This window comes from Anomaloglossus baeobatrachus, chromosome 7 (genome assembly GCF_048569485.1).
Source record: "Anomaloglossus baeobatrachus isolate aAnoBae1 chromosome 7, aAnoBae1.hap1, whole genome shotgun sequence".
NCBI lineage: Eukaryota > Metazoa > Chordata > Amphibia > Anura > Aromobatidae > Anomaloglossus > Anomaloglossus baeobatrachus.
Genome location: NC_134359.1, coordinates 301073290 through 301083595, shown reverse-complemented (window position 1 = coordinate 301083595; position 10306 = coordinate 301073290).

Below are 10306 nucleotides of genomic sequence, written 5' to 3'. Positions count from 1 at the left end.
ATGCCATAATATGCCTCTATAGAGAGGAGGCTACGACAATACTCTCCCCCTCAGTGCTTGTAACGGGCACTATACAGTCAATTAGTGTGCAACGCAATGGACTGCTACAATATCAGAGCCAATGTCACCTCAACGAGAATATACCGTAGAGGAGCATGTACCGTAGAGGAGCATATACTGTACAAGAGCACATACCATAGAGGAGCACGTACCGTAGAGGAGCATGTACTGTACAAGAGCACATACCATAGAGGAGCACGTACCATAGAGGAGCATGTACCGTAGAGGAGCATGCACCGTAAAGGAGCACGTACCATAGGGTAGAACGTACCGTAGAGGAGCACGTACCATAGAGAAGCATGTACCATAGAGGAGCACGTACCATAGAGGAGCACGTACCACAGAGGAGCACGTACCATAGAGGAGATGTACCGTAGAGCAGCACGTACCGTAGAGGAGCACGTACCGTAGAGGAGCACGTACCGTAGAGGAGCACGCACCGTAGAGGAGCACGCACCGTAGAGGAGCACGCACTGTAGAGGAGCATGTACCGTAGAGGAGAATGTACCATAGATGAGCATATACCATAGAAGAGAACGCACCGTAGAGGAGCACGTACCATAGAGGAGCATGCACCGTAGAAGAGCACCTACCATAGAGCAGGGTTCCCCAACTCCAGTCCTCAAGGCCCACCAACAGTGCATGTTTTCAGGATTTCCTTAGCATTGCACTGCTGTTGGAACCAGCACCTGGGCAGGTAATTACATTAACACCTGTGCAATACTAAGGAAATCCCAAAAACCTGCACTGTTGGTGGGCCTTGAGGACTGGAGTTGGGGACCTCTGCCGTAGAGGAGCACGTACCGTAGAGGAGCACGTACCGTAGAGGAGCATGTACCATAGAGGAGAATGTACCATAGATGAGCATATACCATAGAAGAGCACGCACCGTAGAGGAGCACACACTGTAGAGGAGAATGTACCGTAGAGGAGCACATACTGTAGAGGTGCACGCACCGTAGAGGAACATGCACGATAGAGGAGCTTGTACCATAGAAGTGTATGTACCGTAGAGGAGCACATACCATAGAGGAGCACACATCGTGGAGGAACATGCACCATAGAGGAGCATGTGCAATAGAAGTGTATGTACTATACAGTAGAACGTACCGTAGAGGAGCACATACCATAGAGGATCACGCGCCGTAGAGGAGTATGTACCGTAGAGGTGCACGTGCCGTAGAGGAGAACAAACCGTAGAGGAGCACGTACCATAAAGGAGCACATACTATAGAGGAGCATGCTCCGTAGAGGAGCAAGTACCATAGAGAAGAACATACCATGGAGGAGCATGTACTATAGAAGAGCACCTACGGGACCTAGTGCTGGGGCTTTTATAGGACTTTTCCTCCTTGAACAGGGCTGTGGGATCCCACACATGGCTATAGAGGTGTGGATTTGGAGAGGAGGGCAGTGTGTCTTTAATCCTCACTATAAGGCCCCCTCTTCTCTACAGATGTTCAGTCGTAATCCCCTCCCCAGTAGTTCTGTCCACCATGGCTGCCACAGCTCATCAATGGTTGTGATTGCTGTAATCCATGTGCTCCGCTCCAGGAGGAGAATGGTTAAATCCGAGCTGTAGATCTCTCTGAATCTCTGAGGATTACTGAGGATTATTTCCAGACGGAGAGATTAATGATCAGATATTCTCTATTTGTGGGGTGAGGGGGGACATGTCCGACCACCATAGAGAGAAGGAAGAGAAGAGACCACGTAGAGAAAACTAATATCTGAAGTCCCAGCCTCGTCACATGCCGACGCCGGAAAAACTGACTTGTGTCATGGCCGGAACCAGAAGAGAAGTCACCAGGACCCAAGGTTGGAGATTAGGTGGTATCCTGCTACTTTAGGGTGATTTAGGGATATTCTTGGAGCAGGTCATTCCCTTTAATGTAAAAAGGGAAGTTTCTAACCCCAAAAAAGATAGAAAAATCCACTTGATCCTGAGATCCATGAACTGCAATGCAACAGGTGAGAAGGACACTCGAAAGGACCCCCGGACGGGATCACACGGTGATTGACAGCTGCATCTAGTGGGTTAACAGTAGAGGTCGGCGTTCAGCTCCTGAGCGTCCCACGTTGGGCGCCACCTTCACCAGCAGCTGCAGCTGGGCTGAAGGCACCGCTCCGAAAAGGCATTTATTCTGGTAAATTTACAGTAAAGCTATAGGCAAAGTCTTCTAATGAGCGACATGTCAGACGCGGTGAGCGTCACTGTCCCCGGAAGGAAAGAACGGGGGACGTATAGCTGCAGCGTATAATATCCCGGCTGCAAAAACAGGACCCCGGACTCCTCATCATTCATAAATAATACCATCTAAAGAGGACCCCCCTGTCACATAACCCAAAAACGCAACAGATGGCAAGAAGAGCAGCTCTGAAGCACAAACTGCTGCTCTGTGAAGAAGGCAGGAAGTAGGAGCAACAACCCAATTATATACATATGCTCCTGTTCACACTGACGTCCGATACTTCGGCCCCGGTGACTTCTCACTGATGCCGTATACAGGAATTCGGCTGCTGTTATACAATAATCCAGGATTATTATACACTGTCACACATGGTATATACACGTCATACCGCATTACAGCATAAATCCGGGCCCGGAGGCCTCCCCTAAGCCGCGGCTAATATATAATATCACCAGTAATTCTGCTTTTTGAAAGATGAAGAGAGGAAATTGTATCCAGATAAAAGGCAAAAAAAAAAAGGATTTACTGAAGGACGGGTTACAGTCTCCGAATGAACAATAAGAGAATGTGACAGCCTGACATGAGCGCCGCCGACCGCGAATATTTATACCAGGATATAATAACTCCATAGTTACATGGAAATGGAGCCAAAGAGACGAGGAGATTCAATATACGGAAATCACCAGAAGAGACCGTCTGCTCCAGCTACACATCTGTATTACTGCTTCAAGGGAAGGTCCACCTCTGACCCCACTGTATATACAAGTATAAGCTATGTATACAGCAGAGGCACTGTGTACATACATTACTGATCCTGAGTTACCTCCTGTATTATACTCCAGAGCTGCACTCACTATTCTGCTGGTGCAGTCACTGTGTACATACATTACATTACACCACTAGGGGGAGCTCCCTGTATACCGAGATACATGATAAGAGCCTGTCTGCAGCCACCACTAGAGGGAGTTCCCTGTATACCGAGATACATGATAAGATCCTGTCTGCAGCCACCACTAGAGGGAACTCCCTGTATACAGAGGTACATGATAAGATCCTGTCTGCAGCCACCACTAGGGGGAGCTCCCTGTATACAGAGATACATGATAAGATCCTGTCTGCAGCCACCACTAGGGGGAACTCCCTGTATACAGAGATACATGATAAGATCCTGTCTGCAGCCACCACTAGGGGGAGCTTCCTTTATACAGAGATACATGATAAGATCCTGTCTGCAGGAACCACTAGCGGGGGTCACTAATACATAAGTATCCAGGGAACTCCCCATAGTGGTGGCTGCAGACAGGATCTTATCATGTATCTCTGTATACAGGGAGCTCCCCCTAGTGGTGGCTGCAGACAGAATCTTATCATGTATCTCTGTATACAGGGAGCTCCCCCTAGTGGTGGCTGCAGACAGGATCTTATCATGTATCTCTGTATACAGGGACCTCCCCCTAGTGGTGGCTGAAGACAGGCTCTTATCATGTATCTCTGTATAGAGGGAGCTCCCCCTAGTGGTGGCTGCAGACAGGATCTTATCATGTATCTCTGTATACAGGGAGCTCCCCCTAGTGGTGGCTGCAGACAGGATCTTATCATGTATCTCTGTATCCAGGGAGCTCCCCCTAGTGGTGACTGCAGACAGGATCTTATCATGTATCTCTGTATACAGGGAGCTCCCCCTAGTGGTGGCTGCAGACAGGATCTTATCATGTATCTCTGTATACAGGGAGCTCCCCCTAGTGGTGACTGCAGACAGGATCTTATCATGTATCTCTGTATACAGGAAGCTCCCCCTAGTGGTGGCTGCAGACAGGATCTTATCATGTATCTCTGTATATAGGGAGCTCCCCCTAGTGGTGGCTGCAGACAGAATCTTATCATGTATCTCTGTATACAGGGAGCTCCCCCTAGTGGTGGCTGCAGACAGGATCTTATCATGTATCTCTGTATACAGGGACCTCCCCCTAGTGGTGGCTGCAGACAGGCTCTTATCATGTATCTCTGTATAGAGGGAGCTCCCCCTAGTGGTGGCTGCAGACAGGATCTTATCATGTATCTCTGTATACAGGGAGCTCCCCCTAGTGGTGGCTGCAGACAGGATCTTATCATGTATCTCTGTATACAGGGACCTCCCCCTAGTGGTGGCTGCAGACAGGATCTTATTATGTATCTCTGTATACAGGGAGCTCCCTCTAGCGGTGGCTGCAGACAGAATCTTATCATGTATCTCTGTATACAGGGAGCTCCCCCTAGTGGTGGCTGCAGACAGGATCTTATCATGTATCTCTGTATACAGGAAGCTCCCCCTAGTGGTGGCTGCAGACAGGATCTTATCATGTATCTCTGTATACAGGGAGCTCCCTCTAGTGGTGGCTGCAGACAGAATCTTATCATGTATCTCTGTATACAGGGAGCTCCCCCTAGTGGTGGCTGCAGACAGGATCTTATCATGTATCTCTGTATACAGGGACCTCCCCCTAGTGGTGGCTGCAGACAGGCTCTTATCATGTATCTCTGTATAGAGGGAGCTCCCCCTAGTGGTGGCTGCAGACAGGATCTTATCATGTATCTCTGTATACAGGGAGCTCACCCTAGTGGTGACTGCAGACAGGATCTTATCATGTATATCTGTATACAGGGAGCTCACCCTAGTGGTGGCTGCAGACAGGATCTTATCATGTATCTCTGTATCCAGGGAGCTCCCCCTAGTGGTGACTGCAGACAGGATCTTATCATGTATCTCTGTATAGACGGAGCTCCCCCTAGTGGTGGCTGCAGACAGGATCTTATCATGTATCTCTGTATACAGGGAGCTCCCCCTAGTGGTGGCTGCAGACAGAATCTTATCATGTATTTCTGTATACAGGGAGCTTCCCCTAGTGGTGGCTGCAGAATCTTATCATGTATCTCTGTATACAGGGAGCTCCCCCTAGGGGTGGCTGCAGACAGGATCTTATCATGTATCTCTGTATACAGGGAGCTCCCCCTAGTGGTGACTGCAGACAGGATCTTATCATGTATATCTGTATACAGGGAGCTTCCCCTAGTGGTGGCTGCAGACAGGATCTTTTCATGTATATCTGTATACAGGGAGCTCACCCTAGTGGTGGCTGCAGACAGGATCTTATCATGTATCTCTGTATCCAGGGAGCTCCCCCTAGTGGTGACTGCAGACAGGATCTTATCATGTATCTCTGTATACAGGGAGCTCCCCCTAGTGGTGGCAGCAGACAGAATCTTATCATGTATCTCTGTATACAGGGAGCTCCCCCTAGTGGTGGCTGCAGACAGGATCTTATCATGTATCTCTGTATACAGGGACCTCCCCCTAGTGGTGACTGCAGACAGGATCTTATCATGTATATCTGTATACAGGGAGCTCCCCCTAGTGGTGGCTGCAGACAGGCTCTTATCATGTATCTCTGTATAGAGGGAGCTCCCCCTAGTGGTGGCTGCAGACAGGATCTTATCATGTATCTCTGTATACAGGGAGCTCCCCCTAGTGGTGACTGCAGACAGGATCTTATCATGTATATCTGTATACAGGGAGCTCACCCTAGTGGTGGCTGCAGACAGGATCTTATCATGTATCTCTGTATCCAGGGAGCTCCCCCTAGTGGTGACTGCAGACAGGATCTTATCATGTATCTCTGCATACAGGGAACTCCCCCTAGTGGTGGCTGCAGACAGGATCTTATCATGTATCTCTGTATCCAGGGAGCTCCCCCTAGTGGTGACTGCAGACAGGATCTTATCATGTATCTCTGTATACAGGGAGCTCCCCCTAGTGGTGGCTGCAGACAGGATCTTATCATGTATCTCTGTATACAGGGAGCTCCCCCTAGTGGTGGCTGCAGACAGAATCTTATCATGTATTTCTGTATACAGGGAGCTTCCCCTAGTGGTGGCTGCAGAATCTTATCATGTATCTCTGTATACAGGGAGCTCCCCCTAGGGGTGGCTGCAGACAGGATCTTATCATGTATCTCTGTATACAGGGAGCTCCCCCTAGTGGTGGCTGCAGACAGGATCTTATCATGTATCTCTGTATACAGGGAGCTCCCCCTAGTGGTGACTGTAGACAGAATCTTATCATGTATCTCTGTGTACAGGGAGCTCCCCCTAGTGGTGGCTGCAGACAGGATCTTATCATGTATCTCTGTATACAGGGAGCTCCCCCTAGTGGTGGCTGCAGACAGGATCTTATCATGTATCTCTCTATACAGGGAGCTCCCCCTAGTGGTGGCTGCAGACAGGATCTTATCATGTATCTCTGTATACAGGGACCTCCCCCTAGTGGTGGCTGCAGACAGGCTCTTATCATGTATCTCTGTATAGAGGGAGCTCCCCCTAGTGGTGGCTGCAGACAGGAGCTTATCATGTATCTCTGTTTACAGGGAGCTCCCCCTAGTGGTGGCTGCAGACAGGAGCTTATCATGTATCTCTGTATACAGGGAGCTCCCCCTAGTGGTGGCTGCAGACAGGATCTTATCATGTATCTCTGTATACAGGGAGCTCCCCCTAGTGGTGACTGCAGACAGGATCTTATCATGTATCTCTGTATACAGGGAGCTCACCCTAGTGGTGGCTGCAGACAGGATCTTATCATGTATCTCTGTATCCAGGGAGCTCCCCCTAGTGGTGGCTGCAGACAGGATCTTATCATGTATCTCTGTATACAGGGAGCTCCCCCTAGTGGTGGCTGCAGAATCTTATCATGTATCTCTGTATACAGGGAGCTCCCCCTAGTGGTGGCTGCAGACAGGATCTTATCATGTATCTCTGTATACAGGGAGCTCCCCCTAGGGGTGGCTGCAGACAGGATCTTATCATGTATCTCTGTATACAGGGAGCTCCCCCTAGTGGTGGCTGCAGACAGGATCTTATCATGTATCTCTGTATACAGGGAGCTCCCCCTAGTGGTGACTGTAGACAGAATCTTATCATGTATCTCTGTATACAGGGAGCTCCCCCTAGTGGTGGCTGCAGACAGGATCTTATCATGTATCTCTGTATACAGGGAGCTCCCCCTAGTGGTGGCTGCAGACAGGATCTTATCATGTATCTCTGTATACAGGGAGCTCCCCCTAGTGGTGGCTGCAGACAGGATCTTATTATGTATCTCTGTATACAGGGAGCTCCCCCTAGTGGTGGCTGCAGACAGGATCTTATCATGTATCTCTGTATACAGGGAGCTCCCCCTAGTGGTGACTGCAGACAGGATCTTATCATGTATCTCTGTATACAGGGAGTTCCCCCTAGTGGTGGCTGCAGACAGGATCTTATTATGTATCTCTGTATACAGGGAGCTCCCCCTAGTGGTGGCTGCAGACAGGATCTTATCATGTATCTCTGTATACAGGGAGCTCCCCCTAGTGATGGCTGCAGACAGGATCTTATCATGTATCTCTGTATACAGGGAGCTCCCCCTAGTGGTGGCTGCAGACAGGATATTATGTATCTCTATACAGGGAGCTCCCCCTAGTGGTGGCTGCAGACAGGATCTTATCATGTATCTCTGTATACAGGGAGCTCCCCCTAGTGGTGACTGCAGACAGGATCTTATCATGTATCTCTGTATACAGGGAGCGCCCCCTAGTGGTGGCTGCAGATAGTATCTTATCATGTATCTCTGTATACAGGGAGCTCCCCCTAGTGGTGGCTGCAGACAGGATCTTATCATGTATCTCTGTATACAGGGAGCTCCCCCTAGTGGTGGCTGCAGACAGGATCTTATCATGTATCTCTGTATACAGGGAGCTCCCCCTAGTGGTGGCTGCATACAGGATTTATAACCCTTCATTTTTGCAGCGAGTTTTGAGCTCTGTATCAGAATAGATGTCAGACGTCTTGTCCTTATGGTGGAGTAACAATTCTTTCTGGGTATTTGTCACCTCGCTATATCTTTTTGCAGATTAGATAGTGGGTAATTATTTTGCTTGCACCAGGGATTGTAAGTCCGGATATAATCTATCTCTCATCCTGGAGTATCAGTAATGGGGGAATGTTACAAATTAAAATTGCCCCCGATGCCCTATAGCAGGAATTAGGGATTAGCGTAATGATCCTTATGATAGATTTTCTAGACGCGCGGCTTCGTGGTTCTCATTCCATCCCGAATTCTTATTACTCCACAGATCCTGGGTCCGAGGCTTTTCGCTGCTTTATTATACAGGTTCCCTGACGCTCCGGCGGTGCCGCAGACGGATGGACCGGCCGCTATTCCCTGCTCACACATTACAGCCATATTGAAAGGCTTAGTCTTTCTCTGTGTTATGGAAAATGCACATGAAAATGTAATCTAAAGGCACGGAGAAAGCCTCGACGTCTCTTCATCGTGAGGCCTGCATCTCAGCTTCCTGGATGAGCCTGCAACCTGAGCACAAAGTATTGCCGGACCCATCTATAATGCTTACGTTTTCAGAGCTTTCCTGCTCTTACTGAGAAGAATCCTTTCCATTACTTCATATAACATTTCTGGAACAAAAATATAATCATATCCGGTTACTTATTTCTATGTAGAGTATAATTAGGATTTCTTCTTATTTACACCACAAAAACATGCTTTTACTGCGAAGAATCCTTCCCAAAGTTGAACTTTTTACCTTTACAAACTCAGTAAAGATTTTATCTGTTCTCTACAGTTCACTAGTGACAATTTATTACGGGGTGAACGATTCTTCCCTAAAACGTTTTCAGTCTCCACTTTTTCTTAAACTACTGTATCAGTAAGGAATTGATATGGGACATGCACTACAAAAGTCAGCACTAACTGTAAAGAATTCTTTCCCTTGTAGTAGGTTTTATACAAACCTTTCATGTGCTTATATATTCAAAATATAATTCTTTTGCTTGGAGCCTTATGTCAGATTTGTATAACTCCAATTTTCTCTTAATTGTAACTTTTTAACTGCTATTACTGCAAAGAACCCTTTTCATTGCAGATTAAACATCTCGATCTCCAAACTGTAAATGTAATTTATATATATTTATATATCTAATATATAAAGCTGAATGTGTGTGTGTGTGTGTGTGTGTGTGTGTGTGTGTGTGTGTGTGTATATGTCCGGGATTGCCATCTGCACCGTCGCAGCTACAGCCACAAATTTTTGCACACTCACACTTCTGGACCCCGAGAGCGTCATAGGCTATGTTTTGAGGGGAAATTTTAACTCCGCACTTTACAGTTATTCACCAAAAAACCTGCCTCCATTAAAGCGAATTGAGCTGGGAGTCACAGTGCAGCCAGAACTTCAGAAGAATGCGCAGCCACGCCCTTATATGGAATGTTGGCGTGTCACAATGCAGCCAGGGAAAGAGATAGACACAGACAGGGAAAGAGGCAGACACAGACAGGCTAAGAAACAGACATAGACAGGGTAAGAGACAGACACAAAGAGACAGACACAGACAAAGAGACAGACTGACAGGGAAAGAGACAAGGAAAGAGAGGGAAAGAGAGAGACAGGTAAAGAGACAGACACAGACAAAGAGACAGACACAGGGAAACAGACAGGGAAAGAGAGGGAAAGAGACAGACAGGGTAAGAGACAGACAGGGAAAGTGACAGAGATAGATAGACAGACAAGGAAAGAGATAGATAGACAGGGAAACAACAGTTATTAACCCAGGCGAAGCCGGGTAGTACAGCTAGTATATTAGACGCCTTAACTGTAAAGAATCTCCTTCTATTGATGATCATTGAAATTCATTGGTGTATTTGACATTTTCTGGTAGAGAAGCTATTTTTTTTGCAGTGTTTCAAAATTCTAATGTTTGTTTACTCTTACTGTAAATAATCCTTCCCATTCTATCATGTTGATTACTCTAATACTATTCCTCTATGTTGTCTTTAATTTTATATAGATAAAAACAAAAACTGCTCTTAATGTAAAGAACCCCTTCCACTACTTAGGATTATAATTCTGCCCCTTGCACTGGCAATGAGTCTCCAGGTGACTGTGGTTAAATGGTGATGTCACTAACAGCCGCTGGGGGGGTCACACAGATATCCCACCGCTGTTTATCAATCTGTCACGAACTGCGGTGGG